The sequence below is a fragment of the Mobula hypostoma genome, chromosome 1 (genome assembly GCF_963921235.1).
Source record: "Mobula hypostoma chromosome 1, sMobHyp1.1, whole genome shotgun sequence".
NCBI lineage: Eukaryota > Metazoa > Chordata > Chondrichthyes > Myliobatiformes > Myliobatidae > Mobula > Mobula hypostoma.
In genome coordinates, this window is record NC_086097.1 from 125,456,809 (window position 1) to 125,481,626 (window position 24,818).

Consider the following 24,818-nt stretch of genomic DNA (forward strand, 5'->3'; position numbering starts at 1 on the left):
CTCCGGTCCTGCCAAATCCAGCGGCCTTGGGCTGTGTACGTCCCGGGAATACACACTCCGGTCCTGCCAAATCCAGCGTCCTTGGGCTGTGTACGTCCCGGGAATACACACTCCGGTCCTGCCAAATCCAGCGTCCTTGGGCTGTGTACGTCCCGGGAATACACACACCGGTCCTGCCAAATCCAGCGTCCTTGGGCTGTGTACGTCCCGGGAATACACACACCGGTCCTGCCAAATCCAGCGTCCTTGGGCTGTGTACGTCCCGGGAATACACACTCCGGTCCTGCCAAATCCAGCGTCCTTGGGCTGTGTACGTCCCGGGAATACACACTCCGTCCTGTCAAATCCAGTGTCCTTGGGCTGTGTACGTCCCGGGAATACACACTCCGGTCCTGCCAAATTCAGTGTCCTTGGGCTGAATCTCTAGGGAATACACACTCCGTCCTGCCAAATCCGGTGTTCTTGGGCTGTGTACATCCAGGGAATACACACTCCGTCCTGTCAAATCCAGTGTCCTTGGGCTGTGTACGTCCAGGGAATACACACTCCGGTCCTGCCAAATTCAGTGTCCTTGGGCTGTGTACGTCCCGGGAATACACACTCCGTCCTGTCAAATCCAGTGTCCTTGGGCTGTGTACATCCAGGGAATACACACTCCGGTCCTGCCAAATCCAGTGTCCTTGGGCTGTGTACGTCCCGGGAATACACACTCCGTCCTGTCAAATCCAGTGTCCTTGGGCTGTGTACGTCCCGGGAATACACACTCCGGTCCTGCCAAATTCAGTGTCCTTGGGCTGAATCTCTAGGGAATACACACTCCGGTCCTGCCAAATTCAGTGTCCTTGGGCTGAATCTCTAGGGAATACACACTCCGTCCTGCCAAATCCGGTGTTCTTGGGCTGTGTACGTCCAGGGAATACACACTCCGTCCTGTCAAATCCAGTGTCCTTGGGCTGTGTACGTCCAGGGAATACACACTCCGTCCTGTCAAATCCAGTGTCCTTGGGCTGTGTACGTCCAGGGAATACACACTCCGGTCTTGCCAAATTCAGTGTCCTTGGGCTGAATGTCTAGGAATACACACTCCGGTCCTTTGTGTAATTTGCTACCCTGGTACAACTGAGTGCCAAGAAATAGCAGACAGCATACTGCAAACGGTTAAAGAGATTATATTTACAAATGTTACTTAACCAAAGGGTTAGTAAGGAAAAGAAAGGAAAAAACAAAAAGGGTCCATTATAATTAAACAGTCAAATGTGCACAAGTTGAAGCTCAACTTTTCCAAAAGTCATATTCACCGATCCTCAGTAGACCTCTGCTTGTTCCATCAAATCACAGTCCCCACCGGGTCGAATCCTGCGATCCATTCTCTCCAGTATCTTCTCTCTTCATCTCCCGCCAAACAAAAGCCCCACCTCACACTGATGTCAGGCAGACAAGAAAAACCCGCTCCCCTGATTGGATGACTTACATTCCAAAGCACCCGTTATCTCTAACCATAACCCGAACACTGCTTCTACAGACAGACCATTACGTTAGCAGTGAAACCGTTACCTGGGTGTTACATATGTCAATGATTTGAATGACAGCATCGATGGCTTTGTGCCAAAGTTTGCAGACAATACAAAGATAGGTGGAGAGGCAGGTAGTGTTGAGGAAGCAGAGAGCCTGCAGAATGACTGAGATTGGGGGAATGAGCAAAGACGTGGCAGATTGAATTTAGTGAAGGGAAGTGCATGGTCACGCACTTTGGTAGAAGGAATAAAGGTGCAGACTATTTTCTAAACAGTAAGAAAATTCAAAAGTCAGAGATGGAAAGGAACTTGGGAGCCCTTGTGCAGGATGCCCTAAAGGTTAACTTGCAGATTGACTCGGTGGCAAGGAAGGCAAATGCAACGTTAACATTTATTTCAAGAAGACGAGAATCAGACCACATGGAACATTGTGAACAGTGTTGGGCCCCTTATGTAAGAAAAGATGTGCTGGCATTGGAGAGTGTCCAGAGGAGGTTAAGAGAATGATTCCGGGAATGAAAGGATTATCATGTGAAGCATGTTTTATGGCTCTAGAGTTTAGAAGAATGAGGGGGGGATTTCATGGAATCATATTGAATGTTGAAAGACCTAGACAGAGTAGATGTGGGGAGAATGTTTCCTGTAATGAGAGAGTACAGGGCCAGAGGGCACAGCCTCAGAAAAGAGAGATGAGAAGGATTTTCTTTAGCCATAGAGTATTGAATCTATGGAATTCATTGCCACAGTCGGCTGTGAAGGGCAAGTCATTTGGAAAATTTAAAGTGGATACTGACAGTTTCATGATTAGTCAGGGCGTTAAAGGTAACAGGGAGAAGGTAAGAGAATAGGCATGAGAGAGATAACAAATCAGCCATAATGGAATGGAAGGGCAGACTCAATGAGCTAAATGGCAAAATTCTGCTCCTATGTTTCATGGTCTTATGAGGCTGCTGCAGTGGGAGAAATTGGTTGCAACTGAGATGTCTAAGGAATACTTTCTTGAGGCTGCTACTAGGTCGTCGTCTTCAATATGTCATCCATACATCGATTTAACTGATCTCTCTTTTATTCCACCACAATCTTTTAAATGATTTAACTGGAGACTTAATAAGGAAATTAACAACCAGATGAAAAGCCTACGTTTTAAATAGGTGGCACCAAGATTCCAGAAAATAATGAGCATTGCAAACTTCATGTACTATTAACATGGCAACAACAGAATTACAGAAGCTAAACAGGTTTCCCTCTCTTGGTTTTAGTTAAAGACAAGCCAGATGAAGGAATCAGGAAACAGGAATGGCTGGGGATCATACCAATTCATAGAGTGTAAAAAAAGGTAAAATCACTAAGAATTAACTTTATTTGCCATATAAATTAAATCTACAATAGATTCCCATTAATTAGGCCATCTGTTAATTGGGGAAGTCACTTCTTTGGGGCAATAAGCCACTTAAAGAACACAATCAAATCAAGAAAAAAGCCAGGCTTCCCTTCGTTTATTTGGGACACAGTGCTGCTAAATTGGGACAGGAGACTGTGGCAGATCAGTTTATAATTAGCGACAGTTGCACGCACTTGTATGACTGTTAGATGCTACACCATGCTTAGAGCAGTTTTTAAGTAGCATCAGTCGTGTGTGTTTCTGTTCAAAAAGCAGTGATATTTGCCACTGATAGTTGGCAAGTAATAAGCAGTAAGACAATCCGGATCTCTTTTGCGCTGTGCAGTTTCAAGCCTTGAGGCCTAGAGATGCCAGAAATGGCCGGGAGTGAAAATGAAATAATTTCACTACTTCAACAAGTTGGGAACTATGAAGAATTTGAAGATATTGATAATCATCTTGAATATTGCAATGAAAATGAAGATTTGGAGGATGCAATCATCAAAAGCATTGTACAAAGGCAGTCCATTATCTGCTCTAGATGTATGTGCTGATTTTGTTCATTTACAGTCAATCAAAAGAACACAGTAGCATGCACTGGATGAATTCCTGTTAATAACTACTAGGAACTAATACACAGTTTTATAGTACTACAGTAGTATTAGTAGTGTTCTAATTTGTTCAGTATTTCATTAAAATATTTGTTACTCAGTTAAATAGTAGTTTGCCTTTTTTATAACTTTTGACTATTTCCATGAAACATCTGCTAATTAAGACAGCTGCTTAATTGGGCCAAAATGTTCTGGTCACAAGGTGTCCCAATGAACCAGAATCCACTGTATTAAGAATTTGCTGTGTAAAATGAGGGAATGATAAATAAAAATTATGTATATTGATCTTCAGATACAAGATTCAAGATTGTTTAATGTCATTTCCTGTACACAAGTGATACTAGGCTGTCCATATGGTGAGTAACAGGAAATAATAAAGTAGCGGTGCAGTTAGTGGCTGCAGGTGTTGATCAGTCTTACTGCTTGGGGACACTAACTGTTTTTGAGTCTGCTGGTCCTGGCGTGGGTGCTATGTAGCCTCCTCCCTGAAGGGAGTGGGACAAACAGTTCACAGGCAGAGTGGGTGGAATCTTTCATGATGTTACTGGCCCTTTTCCACCACCTTTCTGTATGTATGTCCTTCATGGCGGTTGACTGGTGCCAGTGATGCGTTAGGCATTTTTGACCACCCATTGTAGAGCCTTCCTATTTGCCGCAGTGCAGACAGTGGTTTAGGCTAGCAGGATGCTCCCTACTGCGTATCTGTAGAATGCCATGAGTACGGACGTGCAAAGTCCAGTTCTCTCCAGCCTCCTCTGAAAGTAGAGGCACTGGTGAGCTTTTTTGACTGTGCAGGATGTGTTCTGGGACTATGAGAGGTTGTATTTGCTGTGCGGTCCCTGAAGTTTGAAACTGCTTGCAGTTTCCTTTGCTGTGCCACCAATATAAAGCAGGCTGCGAGTAATGAGAATTCTCCTGAAGTTGATAACCTTTGACTTTAATGGCACAAAACTAGTCTGCTGCATCAATGGCTTCAGGACTGCCTGGTGAAGGAAATCATTGAAATAAAACACGAGGAAAATAATTTTAACAAGACAAAGGTCTCGCTCTAAGTAAGAACTGGAATTTGATGGTAAATAAGCAGAAACCTGATTGGATGAGGACTAACCAATCAAGAGGGACGGACAACAGGGGTTCAAGCACCACCAGACTAGACATACCCAGGCATCATGTCTGATGAAGATGGCAGAGTCTGTCATTGAAATGTCAGTTAAAATCAATACTTGTGCCTGGCTGGAAGCCCAAGAAGAGTTTATTTGTAACCTTTGTCTTGTTGACATTAAGGAAGAGTTTGTTTGAAATCTGGCCTCAGGTTATTTCACCTCCTCTCTGTGCACTATCTCATCGTTGTTGGTGATGTTCCCCACCACTGTCGTGTCAGCAGCAAGCTTGACGATGTGATTGCTCGGGTGTTTGGCCGTGCAGTTGTGCATGAGCTCAGCACACAGCCCTGGGGACACCTGTGCCGAGGATGACAGGGAGGGAGAAGAGGTTGTACATCCTGACTACCTGAGGTCTGTTTGTTAGGGAGTCTAACACACATTGCACAGTGATATATTTAGACTGAGGAGCAGGAGTTTGCTTACCAAAGTCTGTGGGACAATGATTTTGAATGCTGAACTGAAATCCAGAAACAGCATTCCGACATAAGTGTCCTTGTTTCCTGGTAGGCAGCAAGACAAAGACCTACTCCCATCAAACATGTTGGTCTGTGGCCTCCTCTACTGTCATGGTGAGGCCACCCTTAAGTTGGAGGCACAACACCTCATATTCCACCTGGGAAGCCACCAACATTGATTCCTCCAACTTCTGGTAACTTTGCTTCCCTCCCCCTTCTCTCTTACCATTCCCCATTCTGGTCCTCTCTTATTCTTTCTCTTCTCTTCACCTGTCCATCACCTCTCTCTAGTGCCCCTCCTTCCCCTGCTCTCATGGTCCACTCTCCTCTCCTATCAGATTCTTCCTTCTTTCATCCTTTACCTCTTCCAGCTGACAACTCCCAGCTTCTCACTTCATCCCCCCTTCTCCACCCACCTACCCACCCTCTCACCTGGTCTCACCTGTCACTTACCAGCTTGTACTCCTTCCCCTCTGCCCACCCTCTGATTCTGGCTTCTTCCCTCTTCCTTTCCGGACCTGATGAAGAGCCCCAGCCTGAAATGTAGATGGTTTATTCCTCTCTGAAGATGCTACCTGACCTGCTGAATTACTTTAGCATTTTGCATGTATTTTCTGGATTTCCAGCAGCTACAGAACTTCTTGTGTACAAGAGTAGGATTGGGATTGCAAAATATAAGAGATGACCAAACAATAGATAGGAAAAGAGAAATCTATAAGGATATAAGGTTGAACAAGAGCAACAAACTGAGAAAAAAAGTCTTGAAAAACAAAAAAAAAAGTTCACTTGATAAGGCAATTCACTTGAGGTTAAGCTTGTTTGGAATGAATATAGTTGGGGTAAAGTGGGGCAATATGATAAGATAAACATAAACAGTCTGAACCACCAAAGCAACACGCACAAAATGCTGGTAGAACTCAGAATGAACCAATGAATCTGGATCGCATCTGCTCAATGGATCTGGAGAAGACATTGCAAATAAAATGTGTGCCTTAACAAAAAATTCCAAGAAGAAAGGGGGTGCCAAAGGATGTAGAAAAAGGCAGATATTGCAAGTCTAATAACTGGAGATGAGTCGCCTATCTTCTGCAACATGAAAGACATTAGATTCTGTGGCCGAGATAGAAGGGGCATTAAAAAATATGTTTTAAAAATCAGTTTGTATTCCAAAACACTTTGATCCAAATAAATTTTTGTGAGAGGTACAGAAAAAAAAGCAGATAAGGTTAATGCATAGTGACTTGGATCTATGTTTATCATGTATTGCATTGTACTGCAGCCGCAGCGTTAACAAATTTCACAACAAATGCCAGTGACATTAAACCTGATTCTGATTTTTGATTCAGAATAGGTCTTTCATAAAGTTCAAAGTTCAAAGTAAAGTTATTAGCAATGTATGTATATGTCACCATATACTACCCTGAGATTCATTTTCTTGTAGGCATTCACAATAGATGCAAAAAAGCAGAGTAGACTTATATTAAATGCTTCAGCATGTATTTTATTTGATTAAGCAACTAATCATATTTTTGCTAACTGACTGACAAGTTGGCTGGACATAGGTAGTAAGGACAGTACTTTCTTATATCAGGGCAGAAAATTCCATTTCCAATCATTATTTGGAACCTTGTCATTCATAATTTACATTAATGACTTTGATCCAGGGATACGTAACTTGTAAATGATATCAAACTGAGAGAGTACAGCTAGTAGCCCAGAGGACGAAGACACTAAGATATATTAGAAAGTTTCCATACTGAGTGGTGAAGTGACAGATGTTCATAATAGCCTATGGCTTAAACAAATTAAAAAGAAACAGACACAGGGATGGAAAAGTAAAGTAGGAATATATCTAAAGAAATCATTAATACCATCATCACTTGGCAACTTAAATCTTACTAGATTCTAAACAACTTAAAATCTAATAACGTGGAGATTTATTTTTAGTGTACTAAATTCAAACTTAAATTAAACTTCTACAAATTTGATCATGTAATAGTCTGCCTATAAAGAAAAGGACGTGAGATGATGCAAATGCTCTTTATGTAGACAATACCAGAATAATAGATTGTAATTATAAAGATTTAACCTATTGGGAGAGACTTGGAGCAAACTAACAGTTTTAAGGAGTTATAATGGTGTAAGATAATGTCATGGGTGATGGATGACATATATTGTTCATAATAGAAACTGTTCTATATAATTTACAAATACTGTTACTGAGTTTATGTGTTTTCTTTAGAGACAGTGTCTGATGTAATATAAAGCGACTGTTTTTAGTGTTTTTTGTTGGTAATAGAAGTAAAGGGCTGTGGCTTTTGATAAACACATAAAATGACTCTCATGTTTTAGTCACCAAATCCTACATTGATACAATGGAGTTTGGGTTGTTATCCTGTACCCCCAGTAAATTCCCCACGGTGACTCTGTGCAGCACACGCATTACCACATGTGAATTCACTTGCCTGCTGGGCAAATTCCCAAGCCTCACCAAGCCGGCGTTTTCCACTACAGTTACAAAGCATGGGGTCAAGCACCACATTTCCACAACTGGCTCACCGGTCCACACGCGTTTGCGTAGACTGGACTCAGAAAACCTGGCCAGTGCGAAGGCTGAGTTCGATAACATGGAAACGCTTGGCATTGTACGCAAGTTGAATAGCTTTTGGTCCCTAAGCCCGATGATGGGTGCCGGCCATGCTGTGATTACTTCCACCTTAACGAGGCCACCATCTCCAATCGTTATCTGGTGCCAAATGTTCAAGACTTTTCACATGTTTAGCTAGAAAGATGCAAGTGCCTGTGTGTACCGAGGTCATTCCCAAAACTGCTGTTTCAACCCAGTCTGGCCTATTTGAGTTTCTGTGCATGCCATTTGAGCTAAAAAAAAAATGCAGCCAGACTTTCCAATGACTAATGGACTTTGTGTTAAAAGATTTAGATTTTCTTTTTATTTATCTGAATGACATACTTACCGCCTGCACATCCAAAACTAAACATTTATCACATCTCGGCACACTCTTCAAGCGCTTAAACCAACATGGGCTGATTATTAACCCCGCTAAATACCAGTTCAGGTTGTCTACTATTGATTTCTCTGCCACCACATCTCCGCAGAAGGTACAATGCCCCTGCCATCAATAGTTGTCATTATTATGGGCTTTCCGCTGCCCCCAAATACCAAAGCACAGCAAGGGTTTTGAGGTATGGCTAATTTCTATCATTGTTTCATTCCGCGAACTGCCGAATTTATGCTCCCCTTGTTGTCACGGACTCCATGACGGGGATAAAGAACGAGCAGAGATGGAAAACACTTTGGAGTCTCGTATTGCTATAAACTAATAATATTTATTAGTAACTATGCAATACAGTAATATAAATGTAAATAAATCAAACAGGTTAGCAATGATTATATATAAAATTAAGTGTGGAATATATATGTATGAAAAAAACAAGCTTCGTTAAGTCTAGGGGTAAAAAGATACAGTCTTACGATGTTGAGTAAAGTTCAGTTCAGTTCAGTTCGTGGTATTTAGTTGAGAAGTGATGGAGAGAGAGAGAGAAAGAGTGGGTTGAGTCTTCAGGTGAGCTGATGCCGTCAATCTTCTCGTCGTCCTCCGAAGTCCTTTACAAGTCACCGACTGTGACTTTAACCAGGGGGACCGGTCTTCTGTGGTGGAGCTATCACCCAGGCGAGGGTGGACACATAGACAACTCCCCACCAGTCAACCCCTTCTTCACCGATGGAATAGCACTTTGGATCGATCCGCCTGATCGATCCTCCAAAACCCACTTTCTCTGCGGGCACAACAATGCTCATTCAGTGTCCAGATCATGTGTCCTGAGTCTGTATCATCTGACCTCCCATTTATTTCTCTGTGCTGAGCATCTCCTGTCATTCAAAGAGTCCCTCCCTCCTTAGTCTGTAAAGGAGTGCAAGCAGGCAACATGTGCTTGAAAGTAACATCAACAACCAGCCTTTGGTCACCATAGCAACCTTCGAGCTGCTCGGCGCCGTCTCCAACTCCAAACTCAGTAAAACTCCAAAGTTAATTCCAATGCCTTAAAGTGACAGTCCAACCGTTAATCTTCATCTCTCTCTCTCTTTTCAAACAAACCATCAATGATGAATGTCTCTCTCTGTCTCTCTTCAAACAGTTACTAGGGGCACTCCAGGATCCCCTCACATTGTATACTGCCCTTAAAGGCAGTGCCCCTAATCAGATGCTTGAGTGGTCAGCGGACATGATCAGAGCACTTCATGACACCATTCTCTTGCTCTCCACAGCTCTACTAACTTTGAGAGTATGTTGACAGATCTTGGGGTCCATGTGCATAGGTCCCTCAAAATTGCCCTGCAGGTTGATAGAGTTAAGAAAGTCTATGGTGTGTTGGCCTTCATTAGTTGGGGTATTGAATTCAAGAGTTGTGAGGTAATGTTGCAGTTCTATAAAATTCCAGTTATACCACAATTGGAATATTGTGCTCAGTTCTGGTCACCTCATTGTAGGAAGGATCTAGAAGCTTTAGAGAGTACAGGATGCCACCTGGATTCAAGAGCGTGTCTTATGAGGATCGGTTGAGCAAGTTAGGTCTTTTCTCGTTGGAGCGAAGGAGGATGTGGGGTGACGATAGAGGTGTACAAGATGATAAGGGTGATAGATCAAGTGGTAGCCAGAGACATTTTCCCAGGGCAGAAATGGCTAATACAAGGGTGCATAACTTTTAAAGTGATTGGAAGAAAGTATAGGGAACATCAAAGTAAGTTTTTAAAATTATTTATTTCACAGAGAGGGCAATGGTAGAGGCAGATACATTTGGGACCTTTAAGAAACTCTTAGACAGGCACATGGATGATAAAAAAAATGGAGGGCTGTGTAGAAGTGAAGGATTAGATTGTTCTTGGAGTAGGTTAAAAGATAGGCACTGCATTATGGGCTGAAGGGCCTGTACTGTGCTGTATTGTTCTATGTTCACGTCATCTGAAAACATACTAATCAGCTACATTTTCATCAAGATCTTGCAGAACACCACTGGTCGCACACCTCCAGAGATATACCCTTTCACCACTACCCATTATCTTCTAAGCAAATTTTTGTATCCAACTTCCCAAATCAACATGTGTAATTAAATTTTAAAAGAACAGACAAATACAATGAAAGAACAAGATATATTCGATGGAGTGCGAAGGAATTCAAATGGGGTACAAACAATTGGTGGGTTAATTATAAAGATGATTTAGGAAACCACTGATAATTATAAGACCATAAGATATGGGAGCAGAATTAGGCCATTTGGCCCATCGAGTCTGCTCCACCATTTCATCATGGCTGACCAAATTTTCTTCTCAGTCCCAATCTCCTGCCTTCCCTCCATATTCCTTCATTCCCTTCAGGAATCTATCAACCTTTGCCTTAAATATACATATAGACTTGGCCTCACAGCTGCCTGTGGCAACGAATTCCATAGATTCACCACTCTCTGGCTACAGAAATTCCTCCTCACCTCCGTTCTAAAAGGACGCCCTTCTATTCTGAGGCTGTGTTTTCTGGTCTTAGACTCTCTCACCGTAGGAAACAGCCTCTCCACATCCACTCTATCAAGGCCTTTCACCAGTCAATAGGTTTCAATGAGGTCATCCCTCATTCTAGTGAATACAAGCCCAGAGCCATCAGACGCTCTTCATATGACAAGCCATTCAATCCTGGAATCATTTTTGTGAACCTCTTTGAACCCTCTCCAATTTCAGCACATGTGACCATTCACTGGATGCTTTTGTTTTGCATCTACCAGCAAGTCATGGAATGTGTTTCGGTGTGCAGTAAAATTCCCAGCACTGCCTCAAAATCTGATTCCTTTCCATCCGGAAACAATATAGATATCCTACTTCTTAACATCAGAATCAGAATCAGGTTTAATATCATTGGCATATGTCGTGAAATCTGTTGCCTTTGCAGCAGCAGTAAAATGCAATAAATAATAATAGAAAAACACTGTGAATTGCAGTATGTGTGTATATCAAATGTTTAAATAAGTAGTGCAAAAATAGAAATAAAAATGAAGTTAGATAGCGTTCATGGGTACAATAGCCTTTCCTGAAATTTTGCTGAATCTTATGGGTAGTTTGTAGGAAAAATTATTTCAAAGTAAATAACAGTGTAAAAAAAAGTCCTTTGGTTAAATATAATCCAGAGATATATAAATGTAAACTACCTCCTCTTAGTTTGGGCTATTGAATCACAGCTGAATTGTGAACACTTTAAACAATTTAAAGCAATAATTTAACAAATATCATCCCATTAGCCTGAACAATTTAAAATCTGGATTTGAGAAGCATCAATCACCAATACATTTAGATATTTACATCCAAAAATCAAGTTGAACAAAATGCTTTCTTACTTGTGTGCGGTTTAAGAACAGACAAAAGCAAGGACCACTTTGACCTTTGATTACTAATGGCTAGAATTCATCCCATTGCAGGAGTGACCCATTGTCTAGAGACCAACCGCCGCTTTCTCGATATGAATAATGGCTCACCTTTGGCCTTTTCAAAAGAAAAGTAAAGTTTTTTCAAAAAGCATCATGGTATAGGTTAGTAACCAACATGCTACTTCCAATAAATCCTGGAATCAATACACACTGATTTTATAGGATTACTGGTGCTTTTCCCTCTTCCTGACATCAGTTCCAGACTTTTAAATTATTTACCAAACTACAATGATCAATGAAATTGTCCCATAAAGCACCCAGTGTTTCATTTGCTTTTCAAGACGAAATCATTAGTAGCCTCTAAAGAGAAATCTCCATGCACCAGCAAACAAAATGTGGCTTTTATCTGATGTGCTTTCATCATACAAGCACTCAGCTATGCCGGGCGTGAATCAATGTCTTAGCAGAACCCTTTGATTAAATATTAAAAAGGGACAATGCCTAAACACCAATTCAAACCCCTCACTGGCTCTCTTTGATAGGAATTGTGTTATCAAAAGGATTATTTTATCTTTCCCACACTCTCTACATCTTTTTCTCTAAATGCATCAATAACCTTGCAAACACTGCAGCATGCTTTCCTGATAGACAGGCTATTGTACAGAAATCACAGAGAGAACGCATTGAGAAACAACTATAACCTTCACTGTTTGCACTCATGCACGTGAATACTATTCAGCTAAAGCAGAACATTTAAAAATTACAACACATAAATTAATCATTTTTGCACTTGAAAGCCAAGAAGAGTTTTAATGCAATTTAGTTTCTTGATGGTAACATTCACTTAGAAATCTTTAAACAAATAAACTATAAAATGTATGATATTATAATAAAAAAGAATAAGAATGCAATACACGTCCATTAATGTCTGTTTTTCCTTGTTGCATATGATGTATAATGAAGATTCAATGCGTCATGTATTTTTCAAAAACAAATATAACAGTATTTACCACATTGAGTAACATTATCCCGTACTGAATTTAATTTCAAGCATTTGAATCGTTGCCCTCAGTACTGCAGGTAACTTTAAAAAAGGCATAAACACATAATTCATATTTTCTTGCTTGAATAGCATACATCTACATGCAGTCTCCTGTGCTGTTAACAGACATCATCCACTGTTCACCCCAAAATCATCAGGACTTTGTTCATACAACCGTCATGACTGATTTCACAAACTATGAAAGAAACCTAGTTTCTTGCTCGGTACAAATTACAAACTTCTCCGCTCTCGCCATGAAAGGCAATTACTCCATAATTAGGAGTTAAGATACAAAGGAAGGTTCAACCCTAGACCCAAGACCATAGTAGACTGAGTTACCTGATCCAAGGACGGTCAGGAATTATTTTAACAGCCCATAGCTGCTAGCGGTTACAAAGCACCTCATCCAAAGACAAAGTTGTCTCTGTGCTGTGAGTCTGGGCCGTACACACCCAGCTGACTGGTTCCTGTTCTCCCCCTGCGTCAAAAGGAGGTCATGTGGGCGACGAGCTCTGGTGTTTCTCTGGCAACTGGCACGCTGGTTTCCACAGGGTCCTCCTGTCACTCCCGGGGTCTGACTCACCCCAGTGGGGCAACTCAACCCTGCTCATCCTGGCTCTCTCTGATCACCGCACAGCAGACCAGTGACATTCCTCTATATGTCAAAGGTTCTGGGCATCAAAAACTACGGAAACAAGGCAGGAGAATAGGGTTGAAAGGGTTAATAAATTAGCCATGATGGAATGGTGGAGCAGATATGATGGTGAGAATGGCCTTGTTCTGCTTCTGTATCTTATATAGCTTCTAGGCCCTGATGGCAAATCTGAATACTGAAAGGCCTGCATAGAGTGGATTTGGAGAGAATGTTTCCAATAAGCACAAGAGATTCTGCAGATGCCGGAAATGCAGCACAACACACACAACAAAATGGGTGAGTGACACACACAAAATGCTGGAGGAACTCAGTAGGTCAGGCAGCACCTATGGAGGAGAATTTTGGCCCACCACCTTCATCAGGTCCTGATGAAGGGTCTCAGCCTGAAACATCGTCTGTGTATTCCCCTTTATCGATGCTGCCTGACCTTCCGAGTTCCTCTAGCGTTTTGAGGATGTTTCCAATGGTGAGGGAGTCAAGCACCAGAGGGCATTGTTTCAGAATACAAGGACATGCTATTAAAACAGAGATGAAGAGGAATTTCTTTAGCCAGACACTCTTCCAAAATAAATGATTTGATTCTTTATTATGAAACCATCCAAGATGAACAATTTAGCGATAAAAAACTAACAAAACTAAATTAGCGATACAGTGTCCAAATTAGTGAAGCAACGTACTTAGCGGTCGAACTAACATATTTAAGCGGTTAGCAAGTATGTTGGCATTCCAATAACATCCCAATTAGCAGTCTAAATTAGTGTAACTAAGTGGTTGAACTAAATTAGCATTCCAATTAATGCAATTAATTGATAATAAATTAATTCATTGGTGATTAATTAATTAATGTTGACTCTTTATTCCCCTGCATGGAAGCTGCTTGACCTGTGTGTGTTACTCTGGATTTCCAGCATCTGCAGAATCTCATTCTTCCACCAGAATTTCTTTAGCCAGAGGGGGTGAATCTGCAGAATTCATTGCCACAGATGACTGTGGAGGCCAAGCTATTGGGTATATTTAAAGTGGAGGTTGATATGTTCCTGATTAGTAAGGGCATCAAAGGTTAAAGGGAGAAGGCAGAAGAATGGGGTTGTGAGAAAATAAATCAGCCATGATCGAACAGCAGAGCAGACTCAATGGGCTGAATGGCCTATTCTGCAACTATATCTCATGGTCTTACGGACTGGTGAAGAAGTTCAGAGCTCTTCTGCAGAATAGTAATCAATTCATAAACTAAAGTTATTTTGTGGATGATGGAAGTCCAGAGTAACACACACAAAATGCTGGAAGAACTCAGCAAGTCAGAGAGCATCTGCAAAATCTGCAAAAAGAAAGCAGCATTTATGAGGCTATCACATGAATATGCTATAAAGGAGATAGATTATTTGGCATCATGTCCAGTGCAAACATTGTGGGCTGAAGGTACTTTTTCTGTGCTTTTCTGTTCAACTTCTATTTCTAGTTACATATTAACTCCATATTCATGAGCTGACCTAATTTAAATATGAAAGAACCGAAGTTGATTCTCAACCCCACTGTCACTCTTTACCTCCAAACCCATTCCACTGTTGCCCCCATGACCCCATTTCCACAGTGCTCCAGTGCACCCTAACACTTCATTGTCGCTTCACCAATCCTCCCTGCTGCCACTCCGCTACTGCAACCCCACTCTCACCTGCAACATCATCACTCATCCCCTACCATCTCTCCTCTAGAACGGAAGAAGGGCCTCGGCCCCAAACGTTGGCTATCTATTCATTTCCATAGATGCTGCCTGACCTGCAGAGTCTCTTCAACACTCTGTGTGCCTGTTGTTTTGGAGTTCCCGCATCTGCAGACCTTCTCGTGTTTATCACTTCTCTAAATCCCACTGTCCACATTCCATCCTCTCCAGCTCACCAGCTCTTCAAGTTATCCCCTCACATTTGAAACCCAGCCCTCCGCCCTCTCATCACCATCCCATCAGCAACCCCGGTCTATCAGCAATCCACTGTACTACCATCACTTCACCACTACCTCTTCACCAACCACGTCTCTCCAAAACCCCATTCCTACTACATTTATAACCAGAGGTATTTCAACTTTAACAGAATGTTCCTCCCAGGGTAGAAACGTTGAATGCTAAAGGACATGCATTTACTGTGAGAGGGAGAGGAAGTTTAATAGAGATGTATAATGCAATATTTTTTACACAGTGAGAGGCGAGCGCATGGAATGAGCTCTCACGGATAATGGTAGAAACAGATACCATAGCAACGTTTAAGAGGTGTCAGATGTGCAGTGAATCAAGAATCAAGGATTAATTTTATCTGCCTTGTACTTTTACATACACGTATTAGGAATTTGCTGTCATGTGTTGGCACATGCAACAAAACATGACAGTCAATAATTATAAAGTTTAAAGAATTATATAAAAGTAAAGTTACAAGCATGGATATGGAATAAAATGTGCATAAATCCATAAATACCAGCATGTATTTACAAAGTAAACAGCAGTATGATACATGGTTTAAAATGCTTATAGTGCAATGCAGTGACTGAGGTAATACATAGAGGGGGTTAGAGGTCACTAGAGTGGTTGATCAGATTTACTGCCTGGGAAAAAAACTTTAAAATGGTGTGAAATTTTTGTTTTAATAGCTCTATAATGCTTTCCAAAAGGGAGCTTTGGTAAAGGCAGTTTGCTTATGGGCAGTTTCCACCATTATTTTTCTTGCCCATTTCTTTGTCCTGTACACATACAAGTCCTGCAGTGATGGTAGACTGCAGACAATGTCCCCTTCTGTTGTTCTCACAGTTTGCTGCAGTTTTCATATATTGTGAGAGGATGCAATACCAGATCAGACAGTAACTTCTGATGTGAGGATGCTCTTTTTGATGACAGTGTGGAATTGCACCAGTGTGTTCTGTGGAAGACAGAATTTTACCATCTGCTGCAAAAAGCACATCCTCTGCCAAGCCTTTTTGTTAATGAAGGAGATGTGGTTCTCCCAGATGATTCTCCTGAAATGGCAGGATATGGATCATGTACAGGCTGAAAAGATTTCAATTTAATTTGGCATCGCATTCGGTGCAGACATCATGGGCCGAAGTGCTTTACTGTTTCTATTTCTAGTTACATATTCAACTCCATATTTATTAGTTTACCTAATTCAAATATGAAAGAATCACAGTGCCTGTTGGTGCCAATTGTTGTAAGAAATTGAAACAGGCTCTCTTAATTACATCAGTCATTAATATCCACGGCATACAGAGCTGAATAGAAATGTATTATCTTCTGTAAGTATCTAATTAGAATATGATTGATATGCTCTTGTCTAGTGAAGATTTATGTAGATCAGGATACTGTGCTGAGATGCAGACTACAACAAGAGATCTTCTATAATCTCCACAAATTAATATTGATAAGGGTAAAGGGAGTATGTAATAGAGTAATTTCTTAAAGTAAATGAAACATTCTTCACTTTCCATGTCAGAAAAAGGGCTTTAATGCTGAAATATGGTATTATACTTCATTTTGATAGAATAATGGATTGCATGCTGGTGTACAATAGTAATTGTACATCATTGTCTGAACAATTTCACTTAAGATAGTGGTTTACATAGTTTGAAAATGTTTGGATCAGTAAATCATCTTTTTTCTCCTGTCACATTACATTTGCAAGAAATGAAGACATCTGACATCCTTTTACATATTGGTAATTCTAATTCATGTGTGGGAAAAATCTATGAATCTCTAAATTCCACTATGAACAGAATGCTTAGTTTATTCTTTTAAAATGAAAAGTAATTGAAGTTGCTCATCAGTTTAGGCTAGTTCATTCGTGCAGCTTTCATTTATACAAACATAAAATGCTTTCTCATTTGCAATTTCAAATCACGTTGTTCCTTTCCGCGCCTTGTGGCGCATTGGGCAGCAACCTTGCTGCTTCTTTACCATTTGTGTCTGTTTTTCACGAGGTCGAGTTGCCAGACCAACGTTCACTCCAGCGTGTAAGGAGCTGGCTGGGTTCGAACCCAGGACCAGTCGCCTCGAAGTCTGGAATAGTTGCCATTACACCACCGGCCAGCAACTTCAAACCAGTTAAACAGATGCACTAATGTGCAAGGTTTTAGGAATTCATATTTCTAATAAAAATCAGAAGGCATTATTTACAAAAGAAACAATCACCCTGCTAAATGTGATAATTTTGTACTAATACAGATAATGTACTGATTTCAAGACTCAGTTAAAGATTCAATGCACGTCTATCCACGACTCATGTACAATCAGTGGCCACCTTATCAGATACCACCTGTAACTGATAAAGCGGCCACCAAGTGTACATATGCTCATCCACTTCAAGGTTCGACGTGCTGTGCGTTTGGAGATGCCTTCCTGCATACCACTGTTGTAACTCATGGTTAATTGAGCTACTATTGCTTTCTTGTCAGTTTGAACCAGTCTGGCCATTCTCCTCTGACCTCACATTAGAAAGTGGTTTTGCCCACAGAACTGACACTTACTGGATGTTTTTGTTTGTTTTTTTTTGCACCATTCTCTATAAACTCTAAACACTAACGTGTGTGAAATCCAGGAGACCAGGTTTTTCTGGGATATCCAAACCACCCTGCCTAGCACCAACAATCATTCCACAGTCAAAGTCACTTAGATCACATTTCTTCCCCATTCTGATGTTTGGTCTGAACAATAGCTGAACCTCTTGACCATGTCTGCATGCTTTTATGCATTGAGTTGCTACCACATGATTAGCTGATTAGATATTTACATTAACAAGTAGGTTTTTTTAAATACTGAATACCTTGTAATAAACATTGTTATACACAGTTCTTCATAGTATTTCAAACTTAGCTATCTGTTTTCTTGGGAATATTTGCAGTGCCCTCTCCTGGAAGTGTTGGCTTAACTTTCTTGCCATTTCCTTGTTTCCTGTTTCATTCCCCCAATTTCATTCTCAGTCTTACTTTAGATGCCCTCTTTTCATATATATTCGTAGAAGCTCCTGCTCTCTCTTTTGATATTACTTGTCAGCTTTGTCTCGCAATCAACTTTCCCCTCTTAAGTAATATTTTAGTCCCTCACTGGTGTCTCCTGAAAAATTCCAGTCTTCAACTCTTTGGCTGCTTTATATATTCTAGTTTTAGGTTAGACTTGCTGCAGAAGTTGACAGGGTTGTTAAGAAGGTACATGTTGTGTTGGTCTTCGTTAGTCAGGGAACTGAGTTCAAGAGCCATGAGATAATGTTGCAAATCCATAAAATCCTAGTTAGACAACACTTGGAATATTGTGTTCAGTTCTGGCCACCTTATTATACGGGAAGGATGCGGAAGCTTTAGAAAAGGTGCAGAGGAGATTTATCAGGATGCTTGCCTGGATTAGGTGTTTATTTTGTGAGGATCAGTTGGGCGAGCTAGGATTTTTTCTCTGAAGCGAAGGAGGATGAAAGATGACTTGATAGAAAATGATAAGAGGCGTAGATTGAGTGGATAGCCATAGACTTTTCCCAGGGCTGACGTGGTAATACAAGGGAGCATAATTTTAAGGTGACAGGAGTAAAGTATAGGGGGGATGTCAGAGGCAAGTTTTTTTACATAGAGAGTGGGTGCATGGAATACCCTGCCAGGGGTGTGGTAGAGGCAGATACATCAAGGGCATTTAAGAAACTTTAGATAGGCACTTAGATGGTAGGAAAATGGAGGGGTATGTAGGAGGAAAGAGCTAGATTGCAGACAAGATCATGACGTTCATTTGCTATTCAGACCAAATATCAGAGTGGGGAAGAAACGTGATCCACGTGACCTTGACTGTGGACTTACTGTTGGTGCCAGACAGGGTGGTTTGAGTATCTCAGAAACTGTTATTCTCCTGTGATTTTCACACACAACAGTCTCTAGAGTTTACAGAGAATGGTGAGAAAAACAAAAAAAAAATCCAATAAGCAACAGTTCTGTGGGCAATAATGCTTTGTTAAAGAGAGAGGTCAGAGGAGAATGGCCAGACTGGTTCAAGCTGGCAGGAAGGTGACGTTAACTCAAATAACCACACCTACAACAGTGGTGTGCAGAACTGCACCTCCAAACACAGGGCACGTTGAACCTGGAAGTGGATGGGCTACAGGAGCAGAGGACCACGAATACACACTTAGTGAATGTACTGTATAATCACAGTTATTTTTAACTGCATCTGTTGCTCACACTGACCGCTCAACACCTAACAACTGGTCAGAGTGGTGGAATGAACATCATAGGAAATAACAAGTACTCTATGGTCAGCCAGCAGAGTAAGGAATCACAGGGAAAGGTACAGAAAAAGAACAGAGAAAAGGAGAAAGAAAGCCAGAATTTATCTCTTGAATACCTTTTTACATCGAGAGTGAGATTTTTCTGAAATGAGCTGCCAGATGTACTGAAGAAGATTAGCTTTATTTATCACATGAACATCAAAATATAGAGTGAAATGCGTCATTTGCATCAAATAAATCAGCAAGAGTCACCACAGTTCCAGTGACAACATAGCATAGCATGCCCCAACTCACTGACCCTAACTGTATATCTTTGGAATATGGGAGGAAAACAGAGCACCCAAGGGAAACCCATGCATACATAAGGAGAGCCTATAAATTCCTTAAAGACAGTGGCGGGATTGGAAACCCATTCTTGTAGCTGGCACTGTAAAGCACTGTGCTAGCCACTATGCTACCATACCAACATTTTTTTAGGGTTGAAGGAGGTACGGTAACAACTTTTATGAAACCGTTGGACAGGTACAGTACATAGGCAGAAAAGGTTTAGAAGGTTATGGGTTAAACACAAGAAAATGGGAAGAGCTTTGCAGGCATCTTGATCAGCATGGACCAGCTGGGTGGAAGGGCCTTTTTCTGTGCTCTCTGACTCTACAGCAAACCCTTCAGAGATGTCTTCTGAAGGTTTGCTGATGGATCAAATTTGGGTGACAAACTGAGTCATGTAATGGGCTCTATCTTAAATAATGACGAGTCAGAGCACAGGAAGGAGATAGAGAGCTTGGTGACATGGTGTCATGTTAACGCCTTTCTCTCAACAGTCAACTACTTCAGGAATGGGGGGTGGTGGGGGACTGTCTATAATGATGCTGAGAATGACAGCATTGAGAGTTTCAAGTTCTGAGGGTGAACATCATCAATAGTTTGACCTTGTCCAACCACATTTTTTTTGAAGAATACATCTCATTGGGTCTTTGGGGCTCTTTCACATCAGACACTCTCAACGAGGCGACCCAGCTGTGGTTGATCAAGCCATGACTCGTGTTCAGGTAGCATGTGCTGCAGATCCTCATGGACTTTCTCTCTTCATCCAGAGCCATTTTGAGGCTTTCTCTGCTGCCTCAGTATTGTTGCTGATGGCTCTCTGCCTCCTTATACCAGCAATATCCAATGCACAGAGGGCTCTGTGAAGAGCCTTTCCAGTGAAGCCCCGGCAGCCCACTTCAACCGGCAAGCACTTTGCCTCCCATCCCACACGGATGCCACAGCCAATAAAACTCACCAATGCCTCTACTTCCTCAGGAGCCTCAAAAAAATGCAGCATGTCCCTGTCCACCCTTACCAATTTTTTACTGAGGCACCATAGAAAGCATCCTATCTGGATGCATTGTGGCTTGATATGGCAACTGCTCTGCCCATGACAGCAAGAAACCGCAGAGAGTTGGGGACACATCATGGAAACCTGCCTCCCCTCCATGAACTCTGTTTACACCTCTCGCTGCATTAGTAAAGCAGGCAGCATAATCAAAGACCCCTCTCCCACTGGCAAGAGATACAAATGCCTGAAAGCACATACCACCAGTCTCAAGGACAGCTTCTACCCCACTGTTATAAGATGACTGAATGGTTCCCGAAATGATGAAATAGACTCTTGGCCTCACGATCTACCTTGTTTTGATCTTGCACATTACTGTCTACCTAACTGCATTTCCCCTGCACTGTTACACTTTATTCTGCGTTCTGTTATTGTTTCACCTTGTGCAACCTCAATGCACTGTGTAATGCATTGATCTGTACAAAGAGTCTACAGGACAAGCTCTTTGTTGTTCCTTAGTTCATGTAATAACGATAAACTAATTACAAATGGGACCTTGCGGGAAGGCACTAAATTGGGGGAGTGCAAATTACCACAGGATATGACAGGAGCTAAGGGGCATTAATTGGGAGATGCTGCTGTCAAGACACATCTAAGTCAGACCTGTGGGAGCTGTTTAAAGACAAGCTTGGAGTCAGAGCAAGAGGCTGAGATATTTAAAGACTACTTTGAATCAATATTTACCAAGAAGGAGGACTTAGAACATAGAGCATAGAATATAGAACAGTCTGGCACAGGAACAAGCTCTTCAGCTCACAACGCTGTGCTGAACCAATTATGTTAATAATCAAATGGCTAACTAAACTTCTGCCTGCACAATGTCTATATCCTTCCATTTCCTTCTCATTCACATGCCTATCTAAATGTCTCTTAAAAAGACCCTAATGTTTCTGACTCTGCCACCAGCCTAGGCACCCACCACTCTCTGTGTAAAATACTTGCCTCTCACATCTCTCTAGGATTTACCCCCCATCTCACCTTAAATGCATGCTCTCTGGTATGAGACATTTCAACCCTGGGGAAAATATACTGTCTATCTACCCTATATCTGTGCCTCTCATAATCTTATAAACCTCTATCTGATCTTCCCTCAGCCTCCGCCACTCCAGAGAGAATAACCCAAGTTAGTCCAACCTCTCATTATAACATATGCCCTCTAATCCAGGCAGCATCTTGGTTATCCTCTTGGAGAAAGTGGAAGCTTAGTGCAGCAAGTTAATATGCTGGGGTATTTTGAAATTAAGTAGGAAGTAGTACTGGGTCTTCTGAAAATCCACGTCTCCAGGACCTAATGGCATTTATCCCAGAACATTGAAAGAAACAAGTGAGGAATTTGCTGGGGATTTGACAAAGATCATTGTATCCTAACTGGCAACAAGACGCAGTTCCAGAGGTTTGGACAGTGGCAAATGTTGTGCCTTTGTTCAAGAAAGAAAGTAGGGATAATCGAGGTAATTATCGACCCATAGGCCTCATGTTAAAGTAGGGAATCTAATGGGCACTGAGGGTACCTATATGCATTTGGAAAGGCATGGCTTGCTTAGGGACAGTCAATGTGGCTTTGTGCAAGGTAGGCCATACCTTACAAATTTGATTGAGTTTTTTGAGGCTAAGGAAGTAAACGTTATCTACATGGAACTTCGTAAGGCATTTAATAAGGTTCCTCATAACAAGTTGATTCAGAAGATAAAGATGCATTGGATCCAGGAAGAATTGCAAGTTTGTATTCAAAACCGTCTTGCCCATAGAAGACAGGGAGTAAGGGTGGAATTCTGGCTGGAGGTCCATGACCGGTGATGTTTTGCAAGGATTGATGCTGGGGTCTCTGTTGTTGGTGATATACAAACGCACAATTGGGAGGTCAAATGTAAGGAGAAAGTATACAGTTAATGGTAGACCCCTTAATAACATTGAGTTACAGAGGGATCAAAGTACATTTATTATCAAAGTATGTATACAGAATGCAACTCTGAAATTCATCCTCCCACAGAAAGCCACGAGACAAAGAAACACCATGGAAGCTGTTCAAGAAAATATCAAACATCCAATGCGTGAAAAAAAGAACAAATTGAGCAAATGGCAAAGAGAGAGCAAACAACACATAGAATATCAAACATCAAACCTGTACTGTTCAGTTTAGTGCCATGTCACTAGCCAAGGCAGACCCTGGGGCCATTCTTCGCTGAAGCACCCCAGTCCACACCAACTGCCCTGATCAAACCGCTCAAAAACAGCAAAAAAAAAAACTGGAATCCAGAAACACATACAACATGAATCTCAAAGTCACCCAAAAGGAGTGCTTAGCCTTGCTGACCAATCCTGGCAACACAGAACCCAAGGATCTTGGGGTCTAGGCCCAGTTCACTGAGGGTGGCTACAGAAGTGAATAAGGTAGTAAAGCTCGTGTATGTCATGCTTGCCTTCACCAGCAAGGGGTTGAGTATAGGAATCAGTAAGTCATGCTGCAGCTGTATAAAACATTAGTCAGACCACACTTGGATATCTGTGTGCATTTCTGGTCACCCATTATAGGAAGGTGTGGAGACTGTGGAGAGAGTCCATTGGAGGTTTACCAGAATGCTGTCTGGATTATATGGCATGGGCCATAAGGAAAGGTTGAACAAACTTGGGTTGTTCCCCTAGAGCATCGGAAGCTAAGGGGAGACCTGATAGAACTTTTAAAATTATGAACAAAAGAGACAGAGTAGGCAGTCAGAATCTTCTCTCCAGAGAAAAAAAATGTCAAGCACCAGAGGACATGCTTTTAAGGTGAGAGGTGTAAGTTTAAAGGTAACAAAAGGAGCATTTTTTTTTAACCTAGAGAGTGACAGGTGCTTGGAACAGGATATTGGGGAAGTAGTGGAATCAGCCAATCTGTTGGGAGTTAAAAAGGCCTTTAGATAAGCAGAAGAATATGACAGGAGTGGAGGAGTATGATGACACATAGGAAGAGGACATTTAGAAGAAACTGGCTTCAAGATCGGTGCAATATCCTGGGCTGAATGGCCCGTCCAGGGCTGTATTGTCCGATGTTCTATATACTGCATCTATGCAGTTCCTCTCACCTTTTCTGCTAGTTAAATCCTTAAAAATGATTACTCCTTCATAAAAATTTGTATATAAATTAAAGTTTTAACTGGTAACATTATCAAAATCAGCCATATCTATAATAGCAATCATTTTTCTGTCTTTGTTTGTTCCCCTATCTGATGGATCTTATTAACATAGTGAGCTTGCTGACAATATCCTTCTTGTTACTTTTAAACCTACCCCTCTAACCATAAAAGCCTATCCTCTGGTGTTTGACAGTTCTACTCTGGAGAGAAGATTCGGACGTTTACCCTAACTATTTCGCTACAATGTTAAAACCTCTATCAGGGTCTCCTCTTAGCCCTCGAGGTGCTAATTTGTTCAACCTTTCCTTATAGCTCATACCCTGTCATCTAGGCAACATCCTAGTAAACCTCTTCTGCACCCTCACAATTCACTGAGACCCTTACACTTGGCTTCAATTTTCCTGGCCAGAGAAGGGAAGAATCCCTCGGAGTTCCATTCATTAGACCGGCAACCAGTGATTACTTCTAAAATTACAGTACAGGATCAGGATTGGGCACAGCTTAATTTCTCCTCATCTACACACCCCAAACATTCTGTTACTTCTCGTCACACATAAATAGTCAGGAAGATAGCTAATACCAATTGAATTGCACTCCAGTATTGGTTGCCTCAGGAAAGATGAGTGAAAAAATGGAAAGAAGGAGAGGGAAAATCTCTTTATTTTCTGAAAAGATCATTGCATAGTCCTGTCATGTGCAATTAAGAAAAGCATTATACACTGACATATTAAATGTTGCTAGGTAACTGTGCTTGTAGATCAGGCTCAAAGTCAAGATATGGTCCATTGAATGTAATCTGGACGAAAACCAGGAAATGATAAGGTAAGTTCCATAAACA

At 41.5% G+C, this 24,818-nt stretch overlaps 1 protein-coding gene across 3 annotated transcripts in view; it reads right to left on the reverse strand.

Moving 5' to 3' along the window:
• Positions 1-24,818, reverse strand: part of LOC134350350 (neurocalcin-delta) — a 335,975-nt gene that overhangs the window by 80,526 nt on the left and 230,631 nt on the right. The window lies entirely within an intron of this gene.